The following is a 25964-nucleotide window of genomic DNA, read 5'->3' as shown; positions in this document are numbered from 1 at the left end:
TCATAAAGGATTGGGATTAATAATTAGTTTTCACTATGTTGCCATAAAGAGGTGGTGAACCTTTTCAAGTGGGCACAGCTGTAGAGATTTGGTCACTGAGAACTTGTGATCAGAGGACGTTAAGATCAAAGTCCTTTCCTATTCTTCCTTCTTTTTCTTCTCTGTCTCCTTCTCATTTTCCTTCTCCCTCTCTCTCTACCCCTCTTTCTCCCTCTCCCACTCCTATTCCTCCTCTTCTTTTCTTCCTGGCTTCCACGAATATACATACTCCATCACATGTTCCTGACATGGGTACTGTGTCAACCCAAAGCAATGAGGATAAGAAACATAAACTGAAACGTATAAAATCAGAAGCCAAGACTAATCTTTCCTCCTTTTAAGTTGATTTCATAAACGATTTTGTCATATTAATAGGAGACTGACACAGCATGTTCTCATTTATTATAAGGGATAAGATTTACTGGAAAAAATCTGACCAACATTGCCCTAATGAAATGATTGATTAAATTAATATTATAGTAGGGCAAATCTACTTTAAAATATCAGTTATACTTCAAAAAGAGGCAAAAAATTTACCACTAAGGTTTGCTATGACAAGACATCAGAATTCACCCTTTTCCTCAAGGAAATAAATCTGTAATTGGCACTATTGTCAATTTCACAAATGATTTAATAAGACTGAAGAACAAATTTCAACTCAAACTGCGTGATATAAAATTTACTTTGTCCCTGTAAACAACCTTTGTATTCTATCTATGTTTGGTCCCTAAAATGACTTGCATTTTATTCTAATCATATTTTTAATTAACTTTAAGTATGTGATTGGGGGTTGCTGTTTGACCAGGCAGTTTATAAATAGTGTTTAGTGAGTTATTTTGTTTTCCTTTTTTCTCTCCTGAGGTTTGAACTCTTTGCCTGGGAGCTGACCCTGAGCTCCTTTGGATGAACACTAGAAATCTATCACTGGAGGAACAGCAGCACTTTCAGATTTTTCTCAGATTTCACTGGAGATAAGAATTTCATGGACTTTCCTGCCTGGGCTGGCTTCAAACCTCAATCCTCAGCCTCCTGAGTATCTAGGATTACAGGCATGAGCTGCTAGTGTCTGTCTTAATACAATGCTTCCTTTTTTTTTTTTTTTTTTTTGCCAGTCCTGGGTCTTGAACTTAGGGCCTTGACAATGGGCACTGTCCTTGAGCTTCTTTTCCTCATGCTAGCACTCTGCAACTTGTGTCACAGTACCAATTCCAGCTTGTTTTGTTTATGTAGTACTGAGGAATCAAACCCAGGGCTTCTCACTACCACTAAGTAAGTCTACCACTAAGCCACATTCCTAGCCCAGTACAATGCATCTTGATGATCATTGTCTCTCATCCTTCTCAATCCTATCTCATCTCTCAATTTACATAATTTTGTAGAAGATTCACTGACTCACAATGTCATATATAGTCACTTAGAGGATATGTCACAATTCGTATTTTATTGATAGTCTCATTCATCAACATACTAAACTTATGCATTACAGAATTCTGTGATTTTAAATGCTAAATTAACACTCAGATTCACCCACTACTATTCTAAAATTTTTCCTAAGGTTAATGCAAATGCAATCTGTAATTCTTCGATAAAGTACAATGATTCATAGAAAGTTAAGAGTTGACTATGAACATCACCTTCAGCTCTAGAACATTTTATCATTACTACCCCCTCAAAATACTCCAATATTTATTAGTAGTCACTTCCTGTCATCATTTCAACCTACCCTCCACTTGACCAAACATTACTTCATAGTCTACCACTACAGATGTACCAATTTTAAAAAGCTCATTTAATTAGAAAATGCAGTCTATTTTATCCATTTCTCCCATGTAATATTAGTGTTTCCCAAGTAAGTTCATGTAAATTTTTCTGACAGATAGGCCATATTGTTTTGTATACATGTATAGAATTATATAATGTCCTCAATGGGCATTTCAATATTTTATTATATATTATTGTAAAAGGTTTTGCTATCTATATTCTTGTACATGTGTCTCATTGGTCATGTGTTGAAATCTATTTTGTATATAAAACTATGACTTAAAATGCTGGATAATAGAGCAACTAGATGTGTAGTATCTTAAAGATTCCCAGTATGTTTAATAAACTGACTATATCACTTTAAGTGCTAAGCAACAATGTATAAGGATTCCAATTTCTACATAGTGGTTGTGCAGTGCTATCTTATTGTTGTTTCTATTTCCACTAATCTCTATATGTATGCAATGTCTAGGTATGCTATGATCTTTTAATATGTTCTTTGGTTGTTGGTATATTATTACAGAGATATGTATTTGGATTTTTGGATAACATATTCAGGATGGTTAAAGTTTTTCATTGGCATTAATATGCTCTTAATATATTTCTGATTCAAATCTCTTTAAATAAGTGCATATCTATACATACTATGTGTACCTATGCATATTTCATATTTATATGTGTATATATACAAATAACTATATATGTATATTATTATTTTCATTTGTCCATAAGCGATCATTTTACTTTATTTGCCAAACATGTCCTTTATTGATTTTACTTTAGCATTAAGCAGTCTTAAAGATAGGCTCAAGTCTAACATTTTAGTATTATCTTAGACACCAATGGCCTTCTAGTCTAATGAACCATGAGCCCTCAGAATGTTGACCAAATTTCTTAGTTCGTTTACACAATTACTATAATTATGTATTTTCGCGTCTATCTTTGTTTCATTTCACCAGAGAATCTGTATTTATCCTTTATGTCATACATGAATACCAATGCCTTTGGAAGATATTTATTAATTGGTGCATATTAATTGTACGAAGAAATCTTATTGAAATATTTTGCACATGCACATATTGATCAAAGGCCTGATTAACCTGTTTCTGTCTTTCTCCATTCCCATTGCCCCTTATTTTTCAACTGTTTTCTGTTAATGTCTTTGTGCTATCTCCACACATCGTCAAAATGTATTTCAGTGTTGTTCACCCAGTATCATTGAAAATTATAAAATGCTGAATATAAAGGCAAAAATCTAAGTAAATACAGACATATAATTTTTGTGGATTGGAGGATACATTTGAGCAAAGTTATTTAATTGTCTCCTGCTTCATCCCCCTCCTTTTATTTGGTCATTCTTGGGGCTTGAAATCTGGGCCTGGGTACTGTCCCTCAGCTCTTCAGCTCAAAGTGAGTGCTCTACCACTTGAGCAACTGTGCCACTTCTGGATTTCTGGTGATTAATTGGAGATAAGAGTCTCACAGACATTCCTGTTCCAGCTGGCTTTGAACCGCAATCCTCAGATCTCAGTCTCCTATGCAGCTAGGATTATAAGCATGAGCTGACAGTACCCAGCTTCACAATTTTATTTATAAGTTTATGACAATTTCTTGAAACACCTGACCAGCACTCTTGACTCATTGACAAAAGAAAATAAACTGGAATATATTTCTCTGTCTAATATTAAAGGTGTTAGTGTAAAATTGTTATATTTGTAGAGGAAAGATTATAAAGCTCAATGGGTCTGGACGGCACCAGATTAGAGCCACATACATATTATCAAGGAATATTTAATAAGAGTTTAAAACCAAACACTTGTGGAATGACATTCTCTTTAATAAGTGGTGATAGATTAGACAGTATTGGGGAGAATTAAAAAGTGAACGTTGACTTAAATATAACAATTTATTCAAATATTATCTTCAAGCAGGTTTTGAAAGTGGCATATAAAACAAAAGAGTGATGTAAATATAAAGCAAAGGAAGATGTCTTGACAATTTAAGCATACTTAAATATGGCATTAAAATTATTGGAAAGGAAAACTTGATATAGTATAACTCAATAAAACTCAATAAAAGTCAAAAATAATTTAGTCTCGTATACAAATAGTGAATAGAATTTAGGAGCAGGGTGCTCATGTATCTCATCACAGCTAGGCTGTGATTTGAGTATTACTGTTTGAAGGCAGCCCACAAAATAAAGTCCCTGAGAATCTTATCTCTGCTTAATCAGCAAAAAAGCCAGAAGTGAGGCATGACTCAAATGGTAAATTGTTTTTTTTTATTTTTTTTTATTTTTTATTTTTTGGGTCCAGTCGTGGGGCCTGAACTCTGGGCCTAGGTGCTGTCCCTCAGCTCTTCAGCTCAAGGCTAGCACTCTACCACTTGAGCCACAGTGCCACTTCTGGCTTTTTTCTTTTTTGCTTGTGTGGTGCTGAGGAATAGAACCCAGGGCCTCATGCATGCAAGGCAAGCGCTCTACATTGAGCCACCTTCCCAGCCCCTCAAATGGCAAATTGTTAACAAAATGCAACAAATCTCAGGGGCCCTGATTTCAATCCCCAGGACCATACATACATGTACAAAATTAATAATAGTAATACTAATAGTGATGATGATGATGGTGGTGGTAATGATGATGAAGGGTACCCATAGTCAAGGATAAAATATTTGCAAATCCTGTACCTGAAGAATGCCTCAAATGTAGACTCTACATAAAATGCTCAAAACCTAATGTTAAAAAAAAAATCGAGTAGAAACCAGCAAAATACATGTTGTGAAAAATAAGCACAAGAAAAGCATCATCAGTCATCAAATGAATGCACATTAAAACTAAAATGACATTATAAAACATATATGAGAATTACTTCACATAATACAACAATGTCCGTACTAAATGCTATCAAGAAACAGAGAAACTGGATGCTGGCAGGAATTCAAATGGGAAAGCCACTTCTGAAAACATTTTGACAGGTTCCTAGAATATGAAATATGCAACAGGAATTGAGTTCTTTAGGCTTTGTCTCATAGAAATAAAATGTAACATTCACCCAAAGGCCAAAACACATAGGTTTATACCAGCATTATTTCCTCTAGTCAGTTCAGGCTTTCTTCAGGTAAATGGGAAACGAATTGTGCTACATTCTATAATGACAGAACCAAAGGCAACTTCTGGGAATACAATACATTATTAAGGCATACAACAACTGACAATAATCTACCATAGATCTGAAGGAAATTCTAAAAGCTTATTTATTGCATGAGCTAGAAGTCGGAGAAAAAAAAATGTGTTGGTTGCCAGGATGAAACAGGTTTGGGATGGGACAAAGAGAAGTAGTGGGTTTAATTATAAAAGGGAAGCATGAGACAAGACTCATTTTTGGTAAAGAAACGTTATCTGTAAATATGATATATTAATATAGAATTGATAAAATTATATTGGACTTAATATGTGCACAAAATAATTAAAGTAACTGAAGTCTGCATAAGGCACTTGTGAAATATTAATGTCCTACTTGTGATGTCATTCTATAAATATTTAAAGAAACTGGGAAAATATTCAAGGGATTTCTCTGTGTTCTTCTTATAATATCATAAAGATCCATACTAAGCTCAATAGAATTTAATGATATCTAGAAAATAGAAGTCAATATCGAATGTTTACATTGGAAAATAGTCTGAGTCCAAGCTTGCTAATTAGAAGGCAGAACTTTAGAACACCAACATCCAGGGCCAGTTCTGACAAAAAAAAAGTGAGAAACTATAAAAACACAGAAAGCTAGGTATAGTGTAATTTCCCTGTTATCTCATGTTTGTGGAAGCCATAGGTAAGAAATTATTGCTCAAAGGAGGCTTGGCCAAGAAGTAAGACCTCATCTGAAAAATAGTGGTCAGAGCCTTAGCAACTTCAAGCACCAGTAGTGCCAAAGGAAAAAAGAAAAGAAGAAAACAGAAAACTAAAGGAAAGGATAGAAAAGGAAAACTATTTCCTCTTCATTCTTGTGGTTTTATGTCATTGGATACAAGAATTGAGAGTAATTTGTATACTGTTTTAAGAATCAGGCCTCTCTAACATGAAAGCATTTATTTCAAGTAATTATTTTATTATTACTATTTATTACCTTATTATGCCTTCTTGGAGATTGAACCCATGGCTTTGTATATATTAGTCTAGTCCTACAACTGAGCTGTACCCCAGCTCTCTTGTATAGTTTTGGAAATTTTTTATGAATTCTTCAATAGATAGCTACTCTACTTTTCATCTTATCTTTTCTCTCCCACTTTTTCCTCTATATATTTTAGTTTTTGTTTTGAAAACATTCCTCAATTTTATCTTCTAAACCTACAATTTTGCTTTGAGATTACAGGGAAGTCGGTTATTTTATGACATCTATTAAATTGTATACAGATATATGTATTTCATATGCATGATTGATTCTTAGAGTTCATTGCAATATGGTCATATGTACATAGGTATTGAGCCATTGTGATCCTCTCCTAAGAATAGCTGCCCTTGCTTTCACCATGTGAATGCTTAGATTGCTGTTAGTTATTCATGCCCAAGTATAATTATTTGTCTTTTACTACCTACTGGATTAACTTTAGATTTATGGGCATATTCTAGTTATTATAAATGAGGAAAATCATGCAGTATATATTTAATTGGATCTGGCTTATTTCACTTAATATCATTTTTTCCAGTTTTTCCAATTCCTCAGGAATGGGGTAGTGCCATTCTTTCCGATAGAAGCACAGAATTCCATCAATACAACAGAATTGAAGACCCAGAAATGAATCCACTCCTACAGGCACATAATCTTTGATAAGGGAGCCAGAAACAGGATGGAAGAAAGACAGTGTAAAACCGAATTTGGAAATCCTTACCCAAAATACCACCAGAGACCATCAACAATGTAAAAGCAAAGGAGTCTTTATTGCAAGCTAGAACTTGGTCCCACCACATACATGGCAGCAGCCCATGACGCTAAGAGGCCCCAAGACCAGGGTTATAGTACTTTTTATACAATTTTTAGGGAAGGCAGGGACTTTGTATACATCATAGCATCTTACAACAAATTATAACACATCGCAGGGAAACTCTTAATACAATTCTATAGTATGACTGGCGCACTACAAAGCAGAAACAGGTTGTTGGTTAGATCAGAGGGTTGAAGTACTTTAAACTGGTTGGCTTGCACCACAGGGAGTCTCAAGGACACACTTGCTAAACTGCAGGGCTCCTTTTATAAACAAACACCACCTGTGGCCTGACTGCGGGGGTCACCATGCCCTCCAGCACCTGCCTGCCTGCGGTTTCCCCAAGGATAGTTTATGTTCCCAGTTGCCAGGGAATTGCTTCTTCTGTTCATTCCCAGGTCGGGCTCATGGTCAGCTGCATAACTCATACTTCAGAAGATGACATCTAGCTCAAGATGGAGTCACTCAGGCCTCAGGCTCCTCATTTCCCCCTTTCTGATAGGCCTTAAGGGCCAATCATGGTCCTTATGGGCACACATCATGTTCTCCATTGGGTACCAGATGATATTGAGCCTTTAAGATCATCAGCTGTACAGTGTTAATGCGTTTTCTAACAAACATCCCTAGCCGGTTTACAACACTGGACCCGACTGTGAGTAACAAAATTAACAGTACCAAAGGCCCTTACATTTTTTTCCACCAGTCCTGACTCTGTATATCAGTTAACTTAATTTTATACCAGCAGTACTCATGAAGCTCCAATATTAAGACATACTCATACCATTTACTACATACTTAAACTGTCTGAGGTTTGTCTTCTTTACTCCAATGACTTAATGTTTTAAGACAATCCTTACTTTTCAAATCCTTTTTTATCCAAAGAGGATACTAATTTTTTCCCAATTCCTTTCCCAAGGCTTTCTTTACTACCCTCCTCTTGTTTGCAATTCCTTGAACTTCTTTGTGGCTAGAGTTTTAAAATGCCCATTTTTCCTTTGGCTTGCAGAACCAAGTTATCTCAGAGCAGCCTCAAGTCACCACTGGTATGCAGAAACTTGCTAGATTTTAAGGCTAAGAGCAGGGCTGGGTCTCATTACTACCTGTATTGAAAACAAACTCAGGTTATTACCATACCAGAGCCAAACTTGGCTGTGACTATAGAGTGGATTTTCAGTCACTATGCACTGAAGTGCCTAAGGCAAGCAAGCCAGTGATATCCTTGCCCCCAATATCCACTGTGGGAATAGAGAAGGTTTCTGGATATCACCCAAAAGAATGTCCCACAAGATCTCAGTTTTAGCAGCTTTCAACCAGAATGCAGTCTCAGGTGATGGAATCAGGCAGTTCACTCTACTTTTTTCACAGTGGAGGTGGTCAGGGTAACAATGTAGATTTCTTCCAGGGGACTGTCAAGCTGTAGCAGCAGCAGCAGGGTCTTTCAGTGGCTTCAAGGGACTGTCACACCTCCTGCTGGGCTGCAAATTCCTACACAGACTGGTTAAGGATACATTGCATAGGCTAGGCTGGCTGTGACCCCACTAGTTTTTAAGACTATTTAGACAATAGCCCACGACAATTTACCAAGATGACAACTATTTAAACTAGATAGTTCTTTTAATAAGGCTGATTTTCTAGGCAGATATAGAGGGCTCAGGCCTGTACTATTTCCCATGCCTTTTCCTTCTGTCTATTTGGACACAACTTTTTAAAGTGACTCTGGTCCCTTGTTCTTAAAAGCAGAAGATGGGTGAATATTCATCTTCTGTAACTTCTTTAAGCTGACTCAGGGGTGTTGATCCTACCTAGCCAGGAACCTATAACCTTAGCCTATTTTACAAAGAACAATATTTTAACTTTTGGCAAATGCACAAACCTTTTCTCTGGCTACAGCAGTGTAGCTTGTAAACAAGCCTTCTGGTTTGCAAAAGCATCTTTCTGGATGGCTTAGGAATGTGGTCTCTAATGATGCCCCAGTTACCTATGCAGACCTTCAGAGAGATATCAATAGAAACACACTTACAGGTTTACAAACTTTTTCCTGAGGAGATGAATTTCATGTAGCTGGTGTCAGCTCAAAAATTATTGCCAATTAGAATTTTTGGCACATACAAGGGTTGGGATTTAAACTATCCCCCACATTTTATAACTTTAGCTTTTTACTACTGTCACAGGATGGCAAGTTCCTGTCCCTTACGAGGTAAATAGTCATGGACATTAGGCATGCTTACAAACTGTCTTCGCATGACCTCCTGGCTCTGATCAATTCTTGAAGGGCCATGCACAAATGACTCTAGGATCTGACATTTCTGCCATCCAAGCAGTGGCTTACTACCTCTGGATGCTCCACCATTGCTTTTGTTCCAGGAGTGTCTTCTCCACACTGGAAAAAATGCCTCATTGGCATTTCCCTTAGTTGGTCGCTAAACTTGAACTCAGGGCCTGAGTGCTGTCCCTCAGCTCTACAGCTCAAGGTTAGCACTCTGCCACTTTGAGTCCCAAAGCAACTCTGCTTGCTCGTTCAGCACTCTGCTGGATGATTAGAGGTGACAGTCTCACAGGGACCTTTTTCTTCCCTGGGCTGACTTCGAACCAGTTTGCAGATCAATGAGTCTTATAGAAGGCCACTTTATTCCAATTAAAAGCAACAAGGTGGTCAACATAGAAGTAGCTTTTAAGCATGCTCTTACCTGGAACTTATAAAAGCCAAAATTACATCTAACAAACTTGTAAGAATCCTTTGTACTTTGCTCTGGGCTTGCTGGAAACTGTTTAAAAAAAAACCTATAAGAGCAAACTAGAATAGCAATTATTTTGGTAATCCTAATTTTTCCTTTGTGCACTTTGAGGCAAATATTAAGAACAATTTTACTCTTAAACTTTATATCCAAAAATCCATTCCTAATTTTTAAGCCTCCTATTAATCTCCTTTTTAATATTCTATACATTAGTTTTTAGTTGCATTTTAAAAAATCTCTTAAATCTTGAGGCAAAGTGTCATTCATTGTCTCTTGGCTGCTTGTTTTAAAACAGATACACACTAAAACTTTTAAACTTAAATGTCAATTTTTCCTTAATGCAAGAATTACAATCACCATCACTGTACCAAGAAGCTAGACATAACACCCTTATGACTTTTAGAAACATATACTACTTGTAGAACATCATTGAAAGCAAATCACATTATACAAATAAACTTTTTAATCCTCTTTTTAAGTCCAAGGGGCAGTTTTAGCAATACTAATCAGATCATCACATCACTCATTTTAACAATCATGTTTCCAGTGTCAATCTGTAGGGAAAAGGGACAGAACAAAGATGGGCCACTTGGCCCCTCCTATGGAATGGGCACGTACCTAAGCCAACTCTTTAGTGTTAGGTGAACTGCCTTTGTGCCAGTTTGCCCCCTTTCACCATGCATGGACTCCTCCCAGGGCCTGTCCCATTATCTGTGGACTTCCTCAGGGCCTGTCCCACCATACATGACCAGCTGAACTGCGCTTCTGCCTGTTCACTCCTCACACCTAAAGACAGGTCTTCTGTTGGTTTCTAAGTTTTCCCTTTTCTTATCTCTTGGTTCTCGAATGAAATACACAGTTTTAGACAGACAGAACAGGTAACATCTTTGACAGTGTTAAACTAACCTTTACACTTAAATTTCTAATATTTATCCTCAAATTTTAGCCAAGGAACTAAATTCCAAACAGCCAATGTATTTGTGTTAAGTCAGATATCTTGATTACAGTATAAACAGCCTTATGCATTTTAAAATATTAGATTTTAAAATACCAGATTTCTAATTTTTTAATTTTTATTTATTTTTATTGTGAAAATACTGTACAGAGGGGTTACAATTAGATGGGCAAGATAATGAGTACATTTCTTATCAAGCATTGTAGCCTCCTCCTTTGTTTCCCCTTTCCATCCCTTCCCAGCCTCCCCCCACCCCCCCACCCAATCCTTCCCGCCCCTCCCCCCCGCAACAAAGTTGTAAAGTTGGTTTTCCACATGAAAACTTGTACTTTTCATTGTTGCAACGGGTCCACCTGTATCCTTATTTAAACGACTTGTTTTTCCCCTTCCCCTCCACAAATTATACCGACATCAAATACAGTGAAAGCAGGGGTTATACTGTGGGGGAGGGACATACAAAGCAACAAAGAAATAATCTTATAAATGCATTAGAAACAAATGCATGAAAGAAAAAAACACATTTGAATACATATCTTAGAGTTCATTTTCCTAACATCACCTGATCTGACCTTTTCTGCTTGACTCAGACATATACTAGATATTGCAAATAAGGGAAACCATGGGACCTATGTTTCTTTGGGCTTCGCTTACTTCACTTAATATAATTTTTTCCAAGTCTTTCAACTTCCTAACAAATGGGGCAATGTCATTCTTTCTGATGGAGTCATAGAATTCCATTGTGTATATATACCACATTTTCTTGACCCATTCATCTACTGAGGGGCATCTGGGTTGGTTCCATAACTTAGCTATAGTAAATAGTGCTCCAATAAACATAGTCGTGCTGGTGGTCTTGTTTGTATACTTTTGGGTAAATGCCCAAAAGTGTGATTGCTGGGTCATATGGGAGCTCTATGTGGAGTCTTTTGACGAACCTCCATACTACTTTCCAAAGTGGTTGAACAACTTTACATGACCACCAACAATGCAGTAAGGTTCCCTTCTGTCCACATCCCCTCCAGCATCTGTTGTTTTTAGAGTTCTTGATTTCAGCCATTCTAACTGGAGTGAGGTGATATCTCAATGTTGTTTTGATTTGCATTTCTTTTATGGCTAGAGAGGTTGAGCATTTCTTCATGTGTTGATTGGCCATCCTTCTTTCCTCTTCAGAGAAGTTTCTCTTTAAGTCTTTAGCCCACTTAGTTATTGGGCAGTTGTTTCTTTGAGGATTTGTTGTCGGGGGATTTAATTTTTTGAGTTCTAAGTATATATTAGATATGAGACCCTTGTCCATTGTATGGCTAATGAAGATCTCCCAATCCGTAGGCTTTCTATTGATCTTGCTAGCTATGTCCTTTGCCATGCAGAAGCTCTCTAACTTCATGCAATCTCATTTGTCCAACCTTTCTTTGATTTGTTGTGTTTCTGGGTCTCTATTAAAAAATTTTCAGCCTCATGATCTTGTATTTAAAGAATCCCATAGACTCCACTCCCAAATTACTCAAGCTGATTCAAAACTTTGGCAAAGTAGCAGGTTATAAAATTAACCCCCAAAAATCAATGGCTTTTCTGTATGCCAACAATGAGAAAAGTGTGGCTGAAATTAGGAAAGCAACTCCATTTGTAATAGCCCCACAAAAAATAAAATACCTAGGAATTAACTTAACCAAAGAAGTGAAGGACCTCTATGATGAAAACTTTAAAATCTTGAAAAAGGAAATCAACACAGAACTTAAAAAATGGCAAAACCTCCCATGCTCCTGGATTGGCAAGATTAACATCGTGAAAATGGCAATACTTCCCAAGGCTATCTACAAATTCAACGCGATACCTATCAAAATTCCACCCTCATTCTTCAAGGAAATAGAGGAGGCAATCCAAAAATTCATATGGAACAATAAAAGACCCCGAATAGCAAAAACACTTCTCAACGGAAAGAACACTGCTGGAGGAATATCAATACCAAATTTCAAACTCTACTATAAAGCCATAGTAATCAAAACAGCTTGGTATTGGCATAAGAACAGACCTCAGGACCAATGGAATAGAATTGAAAACCCAGAAATGAACCTACAGACCTATAGCCATCTAATCTTCGATAAGGAAGCTAAAACAATAGAATGGAAGAAAGACAGCCTCTTCAGTAAATGGTGCTGGCAAAATTGGTTAACTACATGTAGAAAACTAAAGCTAGATCCTTATATATCACCCTGCACCAGAATCAACTCCAAATGGATCAAAGACCTTGAACTCAAAGCAGACACTCTGAAAACATTACAGGATGGAATAGGAGAAACCCTAGGTCTCCTTGGCTCAGGCCGAAATTTTCTGAATAGAGATCCGGAAGCACAACAAATCAAAGAAAGGTTAGACAAATGGGATTGCATAAGATTGCAGAGCTTCTGCAGGGCAAATGACATAGCTGGCAAGATCAATAGAAAGCCCACCGATTGGGAGAAGATCTTTACTAGCCATACAACGGACAAGGGTCTCATATCTAAAATATACTTGGAACTCAAAAAATTAAACCCCCCAACAACAAATCCTCAAAGAAACAACTGCCCAATAAATAAGTGGGCGAAAGACTTAAAGAGAAGCTTCTCTGAAGAAGAAAGAAGGATAGCCAATAGACACATGAAGAAATGTTCAACATCCCTAGCAATAAAAGAAATGCAAATCAAAACAACATTGAGATATCACCTCACTCCAGTTAGAACAGCAAAAATCAAGAACTCTAACAACAACAGATGCTGGAGGGGATGTGGACAGAAAGGAACCTTACTTCATTGTTGGTGGGAATGTAAACTTGTTCAACCACTTTGGAAAGCAGTATGGAGTTTCCTCAAAAGACTTCACATAGATCTCCCCTATGATCCAGCAATCCCACTTTTGGGCATTTACCCAAATGTTTACAAACAAGACCACACTAAAGCTACCAGCACAACTATGTTTATTGCAGCATTATTTACCATAGCTAAGATATGGAACCAACCCAGATGCCCCTCAGTAGATGAATGGATCAAGAAAATGTGGTATATATACACAATGGAATTCTATGCCTCCATCAGAAAGAATGACATTTCCCCATTTGTTAGGAAATGGAAAGGTTTGGAAAAAATTATATTAAGTGAAGTAAGCCAGGCCCAAAGAAGCATAGTTCCCATGGTTTCCCTTATTTGCAATATATAGTATAGGTATGAGTCAAGCGGAAAAGGTCAGATAATGTGATGTTAGGAAAATGAACCCTTAAATATGTATTTTAATGTTTTTGTTTCTTTCATGCATGTGTTTCTAACGCATTTATAAGATTATTTCTTTGTTGCTTTGTGTGTCCCTCCCCCACAGTGTAACCCCCGCTTTCACTATATTTGATGTCAGTATAACATGTGGAGGAGATGGGGACAAACAAGTCGTTTAAGGATTCAGGTGGACCTGTTGCAACAATGAGAAGTACAAAATGTCATGTCAAAACCAGCTTTACAATGTCGGTGTGTGGGGGGGAGGGGGGTATAATTGGGTGGGGGGAGGCGGGGAAGGGAGGTGAAGGGTAAACAAAGGAGGAGGCTGCAATGCTTGGTAAGAAATGTATGCATCATCCTGCCCATGTAATTGTAGCCCCTCTGTACAGTATGTTCTCAAATAAAATAAAATTAAATTAAAAAAAAAATTTTCAGCCTGTGCCAAGGAGACCTAGCGTTTCTCCTATTGCATCCCGTAATGTTTTCAGAGTGTCTGTTTTGACTCGAGGTCTTTGATCCATTTGGAGTTGATTCTGGTGCAAGGTGATATGGCCCCCATAAACAGGCAGGAATTGCAATCCTAATATCAGATAAAATAGACTTCAAATTAAAATTCGTGAGAAGAGACAAAGAATGTCACTACATACTAATTGAGGGATCTCTCCTTCAGGAGGATATTACAATTCTAAATATCTATTCACCAAACAACGGAGCACCCAAATTTATCCAAGAAACACTACTTTCCTTCAAATCCTACATAGATCCAAAGACATTAATTGTTGGGGATTTTAACACACCACTTTCCCAACTAGATAGATCAACTCAGCAAAAACTCAACAAAGAAACTGCAGATCTAAACAACTGCAAAGATCAACTAGATTTAACAGACATCTGCCGAAAATTTCACCCAGCAGCATAAGAATATGTTGCGACCACCTCGACCAGCAAGGAAGACACGACCCGGGATTCTTCTCAATGCGGTTTATTCAGGACCTTTTACAACATCTTCTCTCCTGCTTCTTCTGCCCGCTTCTTCCTGCTTCTCTGTACCCCCCCCCCGCCCCCACGCTCTGGTTATAAGTCTCCTGGATGGCCAATCCTGAAGCACCACGTGGCATATACCGATAGGGTCGCAAACACGGAAGCAAACTAGGAACCAAGTCATAGCCATATAAGGAGTTGTTTTTACAGAGAGCACTTGTCACCGGGAAGACAGAAGGCGGGAGCCAGCGCCATCTTACCAAGGAGCTACAATGTTGCTTTTGTGGCCACGCCTTACTGCCTGGCTGTCTTTGGTCGTGGCTCCTGCAGCTCTCCACAAGAATACACGTTTTTCTCAACAGCACATGGAACATTTTCTAAAATAGACCACATTTTAGGCCACAAAGCAAACTTGTCCAAATTCAGAAACCTTGCATTCTCTCTGACCACAAGGGAATAAAATTAGAACTCAACACCAGATTTTCTAATTTTTAAGTTAAAGAATCTTTAAAAAGCCGTTAAAAACAATGTGAAGATTCCTTAAAATTTTTGGTAATGTCCAAACCTCATAATCTTTTGAATTTTAAACTTAAACTCACCCATTGTTACAGCATGCTGACAACTCTTATCTTGAACATGTTCATAAACACATACAAAACACTCACACAGATCTTAAAGCACACAAAAAATCAAAATCAGTTGTACGTACATTTTCTAAAGTTTTTTAAAAAATTTTAAGACAATATTTCTTTTAAACGAAGTACCTTTGTTGAGCTTCATTTTTCCAGGGCTTGCTTGTTTAGCAAGGTATTTCACTAATCAGTCTTTTGAATCCCTTCTGTTGGAGGAGGGCTGGGTGAGGGGGTCACCTGAAACTGAACGGGCCTGATTTTTACCCAATTTTGACAAAAGCACTTTACAAATTGTTAAGCTGTCTGGAGCAGCTGAAAGTCCAGACCAGGCTCACTGCTATCTACACCCTAACCTCTCCAGCAGCCTCCACCAGGAGAAGGTGCACCTGAGGCTTGTCCATGCCCCTCCTCTTGGCTGCTGTAACAAAAGAAGGGGGGAGGGAGACTTAGCAGGTCTGTGACCAAGCCCAGCCGGAGGCTGAGACTTTTATTCCCCCAGAGATGTTCAAATAAATATCAAAAACACTGATAAACACAAAAACCAAGGATTCACATTTAAAACTGGTACCAATTCTAAAACGGAACTAGACAAAACAACAACCAAAGGCTGAGTTGGGGACTAATGGGCCCCCAGAAATCTGTGCTGTTCTCAAGCTGAATCCAGAGCTTGCTGAGTGAGCCTGCCACTCTCACCCAGAACTTCCCTACCTCAGAAAACATAGAACAGAAAACACACCAAAGTAAACAAGACAGACAAGTGGCCACAAAGACGAAATCAGGTCTCAGTGAATGGGGCAACATCTCAACACCACTCACTTACCAGGGGACTCGGACCCCCTCTACTCACCTCGGGAGGATTTTTCTTTTAGATTCCTGCAAACATTGACCCAGGAGCCTTCCAAGGCAGAGGAGAATTCCCAGTCATCTTGGGGCAAGGGAAAGAAGTTCCTAGTGGCTGTCCCCTCAGACTGACAGGTTCTCCCCCGTACTCAGACCCCCTGGGCTAAGGCCCGAGGCTAAGATCTTGCTGGTGCCACTTGCAGGTGGTCAGTGGCAGTTTCATAAAAAAAGAAGGAGCTAGAGCGAAACAGATATTAAGGGGGTGTTAGCCAGTCTCCTCTGAGCCCTTGCATCAGGATGAATCTGGGAGGAGAAACATTCCAAGAATTCCAAAAGACACACAGACAAAACACTGAACCCTGAGACAAGACATGTTCACAGCATGTGCATTGTAGACTGTCAGTCAGAAAGTGCTGGACTACAAATGGGCCCAAATGTCCACACTAGTGGACAGTCTACCCTGTACACTATCAGTCAGAAAGTGCCGGACCCCGCACTAGTGGATAGCCTACCCTGTAAACTATCAGTCAGAAAGTGCCAGACTCAAGCTTCTGCACTAGTGGATAGTTTACCCCCCAGGAGATCTGAGGGACAACTCCCACCGGCCCCGTTGGCTGTCTTATAGCACGTCAGCCAAGACCTCTTGCCAACCCCAATACAGAACCTGCAGGGAACTCAAATACCAGATGATTTCAGAATGGCAATGCCTCTACTTACTTGCCGGGCTTCTCATGACTCCTTGGTTAAGGCGTCTGGGTGGGCTTTGGGGGGATTCCCGGCCAATGCACCAAATGTAAAACTGAATTTGGAAATCCTTACCCAAAAGACCACCAGAGACCATCAACAATGTAAAAGCAAAGGAGTCTTTATTGCAAGCTGGAACTTGGTCCCCCCACAGCCCATGACGCTGAGAGTCCCCAAGACCAGGGTTATAGTACTTTTTATACAATTTTTAGGGAAGGCAGGGACTTTGTATACATCATAGCATCTTACAACAAATTATAACACATCGCGGGGAAACTCTTAATACAATTTTATAGTATGATTGGCGCACTACAAAGCAGAAACAGGTTGTTGGTTAGATCAGAGGGTTGAAGTACTTTAAACTGGTTGGCTTGCACCACAGGGAGTCTCAAGGACACACTTGCTAAACTGCAGGGTTCCTTTTTTAAACAAACACCACCTGTGGCCTAACTGCGGGGGTCACCATGCCCTCCAGCACCTGCCTGCCTGCGGTTTCCCCAAGGATAGTTTATGTTCCTAGTTGCCAAGGAATTGCTTCTTCTGTTCATTCCCAGGCTGGGCTCATGGTCAGCTGCATAACTCATACTTCAGAAGATGACATCTAGCTCAAGATGGAGTCACTCAGGCCTCAAGCTCCTCAACAGCCTCTTCAAAAAATTGTGCTGGTAGAATTGGCTGTACACAGAAAACTGTAGTTATATCCTTATATATCCCTCTGCACCAGAATCAATTCCAAATGGATCGAAGACCTCAATGTAAGTCCAGATTCCTTGAAAATGTTATAGGAAGGGTTAGGGGAAACACGAGGGCCCCTTGGCATAGGTCAAAACTTCCAAAGATCACGAAGCACAACAAATCAAAATAAGTCTGGATAAATGGGATTACATCAAACCAAACCAATCAGTTGTCAGACTCAAAAGCCATGGAGAAGAGATAGTGTAGCACAGATTTATTAAGGAGCAAATCTACAGATGAGAGCCTCAGCCAATGCTAAACACTTACTACCTTTTCTAACTAGGTTATTTATAGTAGATTTACATGTATATAAGAGTTTTCTGGTGGGGATTAGAAAGAAAACAACTAATGCTAAGACATAGATAGCATGTGAAATGAGTTTTAGCTGGAGAAAGGGAGGGATTAAGGCAGTGGGGTCTATAGCTCAAAGTCTTGGCTTGGTGCCAGCTAAGAAGGGTGTAAAGCAGGAGTGGTTATAAACAAAAGCACTGGTCTGAAGCCTCAAAATAAGGACCCTTGTCTATGTGAACCAAACAGTCTCTAACATGAGGTTTTATTTAAATTAACAAGCACAAGTTTAGATTTTTGCCGAGTGGGATGGTGTATAGTCACAGGCAATGTCTGCTATGTCAGGTAATCCAATCTACACTTTCACATGTTACCCAATAGCCAGGTTTCAACACAAATAGATACAATGAGATTGTACAAATGAGACTTTGATTTTTCCCTCTCATGAAACAAAATTCTGTCAAATGCTTTCTGTCCTCCAGATGTTAACACAACATTTCTCATTATCTTTTCTACTATTTTGTCTTCATTATTGATGTTCACAGTACTTTTTATTGTTGTTTTCTGTGTATATGCAATTTTTAGGGCTTGAACTCTATGTTTAATGGTCTCCATTGTATTTTTTGCTCATGGGTGATGACACTATTCCTTGAGCCACATCTTTACCTTCTCCTTCTTGCTGGATAATTGGAGATAAGTTTTCACATTTTTTTTGTATTTTTTATTTTTTTATTGTGAAAATATTGTACAGAGGGGTTAAAATTACATGGGCAAGATAATGAGTGCGTTTATAATCAAGAACTCTAATGACAACAAATGCTGGAGGGGATGTGGACAGAAGAGAACTATACTGCATTGTTGGTGGGAGTGTAAACTTGTTCAACCACTTTGGAAAACAGTATGGAGGTTCCTCAAAAGACTCCACATAGAGCTCCCCTGTTTCCCAGCAATCCCACTTTTGGGCATTTACCGAAATGATCACAAACAAGACCACACTAAAGCTACCAGCACGACTATGTTTATTGCAGCATTATTCACCATAGCTAAGATATGGAACCAACCCAGATGCCCCTCAGTAGATGAATGGATCAAGAAAATTGGTATATATACACAATGGAATTCTATGCCTCCATCAGAAAGAATGACATTGCCCCATTTTTTAGGAAATAGAAAGACTTGGAAAAATTATATTAAGTGAAGTAAGCCAGGCCCAAAGAAGCATAGTTCCCATGGTTTCCCTTATTTGCAATATCTAGTATACGTCTGAGTCAAGTTTTCACATTTTTGTCTGGTTAGACTGACATTGAAACAAAATCTTCAGTTCTTAGCCTCCTGAGTTTCTAGGATTCTACACATGAGCCTCTAACACCAAGCTTTGCTATACTGTTATTTTAATTATGTGGTAGAAGAAAGTGGAAGTATATTTTTGTTGTGTGCAATTTTCAAATACAAGTTTGAATCAACTGCTATCAATTTTAACTATTAAATCAATGAATATTACACATTCCCACAGAAATATAATTGAAAAAAGGCATAATTGTTTTGATAAAACAAGTAATGGAACCATTTTTTTCACTTTACAATTCATGTTTTATATAACCTTAATTAGCGGACTTCCATGACTAAAAGTAAATATATTACTTGTATACCACAAGAAGAAAAGTGATTATAGTTAAGAATATATATTTCATCACAGTGAAAAGATAAGGGTTGAGCAGTCTCATTAAAAAGAAATGTTACACACAGAAACTAATGGATATGATATAGCTTGATAATTACACAAGATATAAATGCATGGGATTACCACACCATACCTCATAAATGTGCAAAATATAATTATGTAGGTAGGTGCCAGTGGTTCATATTTGTAATCCTAGCTAGTAAGGAGTCTGAGAGCTGAGAATCATGATTCAAAGCCAGCCTACGCAGGAAAGTCCGTGAGACTCTTATCTCCAATGAGCCACCAGAAAACTGGCAGTGGTTCAAATGGTAGAGCACTAGTCTTGAGGTGAAGAGCTGAAGGACAGCGTCCAGGCCCAGATTTCAAACCCCACAACTGACAAAAATTAAAAATAAACAAATATTTCGACATAAAATTTAAAATATATATGCTAAAACTTTTTAAATCCTCACTAGATATAATAGTTTATATAAATGTAAAGAACTGTTTTCTGGTTTTAGTTGAACCATGCCGGTAAAAGCAAAATGTCTTCTGAGCTTTTCAGTCTTTCTTTTTTTTTTTAATTGTGAGAATACCATACAGAGGAGTTACAATTACATGGGCAAGAAAACTGGTACATTTCTTTTTTTTTTTTTTTTTTTTGATCCGGTCATGGGGCCTGAACTCTGGGCCTGGGCACTGTCCCTCAGCTCTTCAGCTCAAGGCTAGCGCTCTACCACCTGAGCTGTAGCACCACTTCCGGCTTTTTTATTTTATTTTATTTTTTTAATTTTTTTATTGTAAAGATACTATACAGAGGGTTACAGTTACATGAGTGAGGTAATGAGTACACTTCCACTTCCTCTTGAACATTGTTACCCCCTCCATTGTTTTCCCCCTACCATCCCCTCCCTCCCTCCCTTCCCCAAGGTTTTTTTTTTTTTTTTTTGATTGTGATTAAGTGATTACTTAATTTCCGGAAATTCACAGTATTGTGGAATAATGATGCTCATTTAAAGTCACAAGTTCATTCTAACTTTCCTGGAGCAAATTGTCTATCACAGTCTGTAATATATAACGGTGCTCATATGTTATATACCATATATGTGATCAGCAGCATGGGGATATTTAGTAGTGGTTCAACCTGATGAGTGGGAGTTCTTTGTTTCTTAAGTCCTGTTAGTTTTGTCATATCACCTAACATTTTGGATTCATCATCCACTTATCAGGGAGACCATGTACTATTTGTCTCTTCGTTCTTGGCTTACCTCGCTCAACATGATTCCTTCTAGCTCCATCCATTTCCCTGCAAATGCCATTATTTTGTCATTTCTAATGGCTGCATAATATTCCATTGTGTATAGATACCACAATTTTTGGATCCATTCATCTGTGGTGGGGCATCTAGGTTGTTTCCATATCCTAGCTATTGGGAACAGTGCTGCAATAAACATGGAGGTGCACGTGTCCTTATATATTGGTTCCTGTTGTTCAGGGTAGATGCCTAGAAGTGGTATGACTGGGTCATAAGGGAGGTCAATCTTTAGCTTTCTAAGGACCCTCCAGACTGCTTTCCAAAGTGGTTGTATGAGTGTACATTCCCACCAGCAGTGTAATAGCGTTCCTCGTTCTCCACATCCCCTCCAGCATTTGTCGTTGGCTGATTTGTGGATGTGGGACATTCTGACTGGGGTAAGGTGGTATCTCAGGGTTGTCTTTATTTGCATTTCCTTCACCACCAGGGATGATGAACATTTCCTCATGTGTTTCTTTGCCATTTTTATTTCTTCATTTGAGAAGTCCCTCTTTAGTTCCCTTGCCCATTTAGTAATTGGTTTGTTGGGTTTGGGAGGGATTAGTTTCTTGAGTTCCCTGTATATACAGGATGTTAACCCCTTGTCTGATATATTGCTGGTAAATATTTTTTCCCAATTAGTTGGTTGTCTTTCTAGCTTGGTTGTGATAGCTTTATCTGTGCAGAAGCTTTTTATTTTAAGGTAGTCCCATTTGTTGAGTCTCTCTCCAATTTGTTGTGACCCTGGGACTCTGTTCAGGAAGTTCCTTCCTGTGCCTATTAGTTCAAGTGTCTCTCCTACTCTGTCCTGCAGTAGTTTCAGAGATTCAGGTTTAATGTTAAGGTCTTTAATCCATTTTGACTTGATGTTGGTGCATGGTGATAGGCTGGTGATAGTTTTCTGCATGTGGCTGCCCAGTTTTCCCAGCACCAGCGGTTGAAGAGGCTGTGTTTCTTCCATTGTATGTCTTTGGCTCCTTTGTCGAATATCAGCTGGCTGTAGGCCTGTGGATTTATTTCTGGATCTTCTATGCTGTTCCATTGGTCTTCGGGTCTGTTTTTGTGCCAGTACCATGCTGTCTTTGTTATTATAGCTCTGTAGTAGAGTTTGAAGTTCGGCATGGATAGCCCTCCCATATTGTCTTTATCCCCTAGAATTGTTTTGGCTATTCTAGGTCTTTTGTTGTTCCATATGAATTTTTGGACTGTTTTCTGTATTTCAGTGATGTACGTCATTGGGATTTTAATAGGAATTGCGTTGAATTTGTATATTAGTTTTTGAAGTATTACCATCTTTACTATATTAAGTCGGCCTATCCAGGAGCATGGGAGGTCTTTCCATTTCCTAGTGTCTTCTGCAATTTCTTTCTTTAACTTTTTATAGTTCTCATTAAATAGTTCTTTTACATCTTTGGTTAGGTTAATTCCTAAATATTTTATTTTTCGGGAGGTTATTGTGAATGGGGTTGCTCCCTTTATTTCCCTCTCTTCCTGTACATTATCAGTATATAGGAAGGCAACTGATTTTTGTGGGTTTATTTTGTATCCTGCTATTTTGCCGAAGTGATTTATGATTTCTAAGAGTTTGGGGATGGAGTTTTTGGGATCGTGGAGGTATAGTATCATGTCCTCTGCAAAAAGGGATAGTTTAACTTCTTCTTTCCCTATGCGGATCCCTTTAATGTCTTTTTCTTGCCTTATTGCCCTGGCTAAGGGTTCTAGGACTATATTGAAGAGGAGTGGAGACAGTGGGCATCCTTGCCTTGTTCCTGATTTTAGGAGAATTGGTTGTAGCTTTTCCCCATTAAGTATAATATTGGCTATTGGTCTGTCATAAATGGCTTTTATTGTTTTTAGAAATGTTCCTTCTATTCCTATTTTCTCCAGAGCTTTTAGCATGAATGAATGTTGAATTTTGTCAAAGGCCTTTTCTGCATCTGTAGCGATAATCATGTGATTCTTGACCTTGGCTCTGTTGATATGTTGGATTACATTTATTGACTTACGTATGTTAAACCATCCCTGTGTCTCTGGGATGAAGCCTACCTGGTCATAGTGAATTATTTTTTTTATGTGTTTCTGGATTCTGTTAGCTAGAATCTTGTTAAGGATCTTTGCATCTGTGTTCATCAAGGAGATTGGCCTGTAATTCTCCTTTTTGGTTGGGTCTTTGCCTGGTTTGGGGATGAGTGTGATATTGGCTTCGTAGAATGAGTTTGGGATAGCTCCCTCCTTCTCTGTTTCTCTGAAGAGCTTGAGGAGTATGGGTATTAGTTCTTGTTTGAAGGTCTTATAGAATTCTGCTGTGAATCCATCTGGTCCTGGGCTTTTTTTTGTTGGAAGACTTTTGATAGCTTCCTGTATCTCATTATAGGATATTGGCTTATTTAATTGGTTAACTTCTTCTTTGCTCAGTTTGGGCAACTTGTATTTCTCTAAAAATGCATCCATTTCTGCCCGATTTTCTTCCTTTAGAGAGTGTAGCTTTTGAAAGTAGTCTGTTAGAATTGTTTGGATATCTTGGGTACGTGTGGTGATGTTTCCCGTGCCATCCCTAATCCTATTAATATGGGTTTCCTCTCTTCTTTTTTTAATTAATCTAGCCAATGGGCCATCAATTTTGTTTATTTTTTCAAAGAACCAGCTTTTTGTTTGGTTTATTTTGGTTATGGTTTTCTGATTTTCTAATTGGTTAATCTCTGCTTTTAATTTGGTTATCTGGCTTCTTCTAGTAGCTTTAGGTCCCATTTTTTCCTGTTTTTCTAGCTGTTTTAATTGCAACATGAGATTATTTACTTGGTCTGTCTCCATTCTCTTGATGTGGGCACTGAGGGCAATAAATTTGCCCCTCAGGACTGCTTTTGCTGTGTCCCACAAGTTTCTTTGTGAGGTGTTTTCATTTTCATTGAGTTGTAGGAAATGCTTTATTTCTTCTCTGATCTCTTCTGTTATCCAGGCATTGTTAAGGAGTGTGCTGTTCAATTTCCATGTATTGGAGAAATTTCTGCGGTATGCTTTGTTATTGAGAGCTAGCTTGATTCCACTGTGGTCAGATAGGATACAGGGGATTATGTCGATCCCTTTGTATTTGCTTAAGTTCCTTGCATGAACTATGATATGGTCTATTTTGGAGAAAGTTCCGTGAGCTGCTGAGAAGAATGTGTACTGTGTTGTTTTAGGGTGAAATACTCGGTAGATGTCAGTTAATTCCGCTTGAAGTATGGCCTCTCTTAATTCGGTAGCTTCTTTGCCAATCCTCTGGTTGGTAGACCTGTCCTTTGGTGAGAGTAGTGTGTTAAAGTCTCCTAGTATTATCGTATTGGGATCTATTTTATTCTGTAAGTTTGAGAGCATTTGTTTGACATATCTGGGTGCACCAATATTTGGGGCATATAAGTTGATGATGGTTATATCCTCCTCTTGGATTGTTCCCTTTATTAATATGTAGTGTCCGTCCTTGTCTTTCTGTACTGATTTTAATGAAAAGTTTATTTTGTCAGATATCAGGATAGCTACACCTGCTTTCTTACTGGGGGCGTTTGATTGGTAGATCCTTTTCCACCCCTTCACTCTGAGTTTGTTTGTATGTTTGGCTGAGAGGTGGGTCTCCTGAAGGCAACAGATGGATGGGTCTTGTTTTCTTATCCAGTCCTCAGTTCGTTTTCTTTTAATTGGCGAATTCAGCCCATTTATATTAAGAGAAAGTATAGAGAGATGCATTGTTTTCCCTGCCATTCCGTTTTCCTAAGTTTTTCTTTTTTCCTTTCCTCCTGTGCTTGCTCAGTTAGACTTTGAGTAACGCCTGTTTGGGGCAGGCCCCAGTTCCTGGCTGCTTTCTTCAGGTTGTGTCCCCCCTCTTAGAATTCTTTGTAATGCTGGCTTAATGTTTATGTACTCATTTAGTTTTTCTTTGCTATTAAAAGTTTTCAGTTCTCCATCAAATGTGAATGCTAGCTTTGCCGTGTAGATCAGTCTGGGTTGGCAGTTATTGGCTCTCAGGGCTCGTATGGTGCTTTCCCAGGCTTTTCTTGCATTCATTGTTTGTGTGGAGAGATCTGCAGTAATTCTTATTTTTTTCCCATTGTAGTATAGCTCCTTCTTCATTTTTGCTGCATGCAGGATTGTTTGCTTATTATTCAGATCTATCCTTTTTTCTATAATGTGTCTAGAAGTGTTTCTCCTGGGGTCTTGCTTGTTGGGTGTTCGATAAGCTTTTGTGATGTAGTTAAGATGGTCGTTTTTGAGGTGGGGAAAATTTTCATTGAGTGTATTGTTAAATAGGTGTTGCATTCCCTTGCTCTGGAATTCCTCACCTTCGTCCACTCCAATTATGCGAAGGTTAAATTTTTTAGCATTATCTGCTTGCTCTTGAATATCCCTTTGGTTTAATTTGAGTGATTTTTCCATATCTGTCACTTTTTGGTCCAGTTGGTGTATTCTGTCTTCTGTATCTGACACTCTACCTTCCATTTCATTCACTCTGTTGACAGTGGCTTCTATTGTGGTTTGCATGGAGGAAATGGATCCTTTTATGGATTCAATGTTGGTTCTCAGAGTACTGATCTCACCTCTCAATGAGGTATGCATTACCTCTAATTTGGCGTTTATCTCACTTCTTACTGAGGTTTGTGCAGCTTCTATTTTTGCATGCATCTCTTGTTTGATACCCTGTATCTCTTTGGATAGTTCATCCTTGTGCTCTTTCAATTTCTGATCAATTTCTCGCTTTATTTCTTGAGTCATTGCCTCCAGCAACCCTTGGAAGTAGCCTTTGTCTTCCATTCCTGCTTTGCTCCCACTGGGGCTCTCCCCTGTGTGGCTGCTGGCTTTTGAGGTGAGCTTGCTGTCCTGGGTGGTAGTAAACCTTGTGATTTTTCTCTGTGATTTTCGCATGGAGGTTCAGGAGACTGCTCTTCAATTTTGTTTTGGTGTGTCTGTCTTTGCTTGGTTGCTGATTCTGTATTGGTAGAGAGAGTCTGTGCCTGATCTGGGTTCTGTTGGGAGCCTATTTCCAGCTGCTATTCTGACTTACTTAGGATTCTCAGCTCTCTGCTGTAGATTGCTGGCAGTTCCCGCCTTTGGAA

At 38.6% G+C, this 25964-nt stretch overlaps 1 long non-coding RNA gene across 3 annotated transcripts; it reads right to left on the bottom strand.

Annotated features, from left to right (window-relative positions):
• Positions 1-14776: 14776 nt before the first annotated feature.
• On the bottom strand, positions 14777-16396 carry LOC138818378 (uncharacterized). Of its 3 annotated transcripts, none has more exons than XR_011369087.1 (4): positions 16167-16396; positions 15452-15737; positions 14948-15064; positions 14777-14855 (listed from the first exon to the last, which is right to left on the bottom strand). It is a non-coding gene; the product is annotated as an uncharacterized lncRNA (long non-coding RNA). The 3 variants fall into 3 exon arrangements; XR_011369088.1 differs by having other exon boundaries at positions 14821-15064; positions 15452-15562; positions 15673-15737; XR_011369086.1 differs by having other exon boundaries at positions 14821-15064.
• Between the last annotated feature and the right edge of the window lie 9568 nt (positions 16397-25964).

This window comes from Dipodomys merriami, unplaced genomic scaffold (assembly GCF_024711535.1).
Source record: "Dipodomys merriami isolate MVZ:Mamm:240054 unplaced genomic scaffold, mDipMer1.0.p SCAF_75, whole genome shotgun sequence".
In the NCBI taxonomy this organism is placed as follows: domain Eukaryota; kingdom Metazoa; phylum Chordata; class Mammalia; order Rodentia; family Heteromyidae; genus Dipodomys; species Dipodomys merriami.
This window is presented reverse-complemented; position numbering and strand designations above follow the sequence as displayed.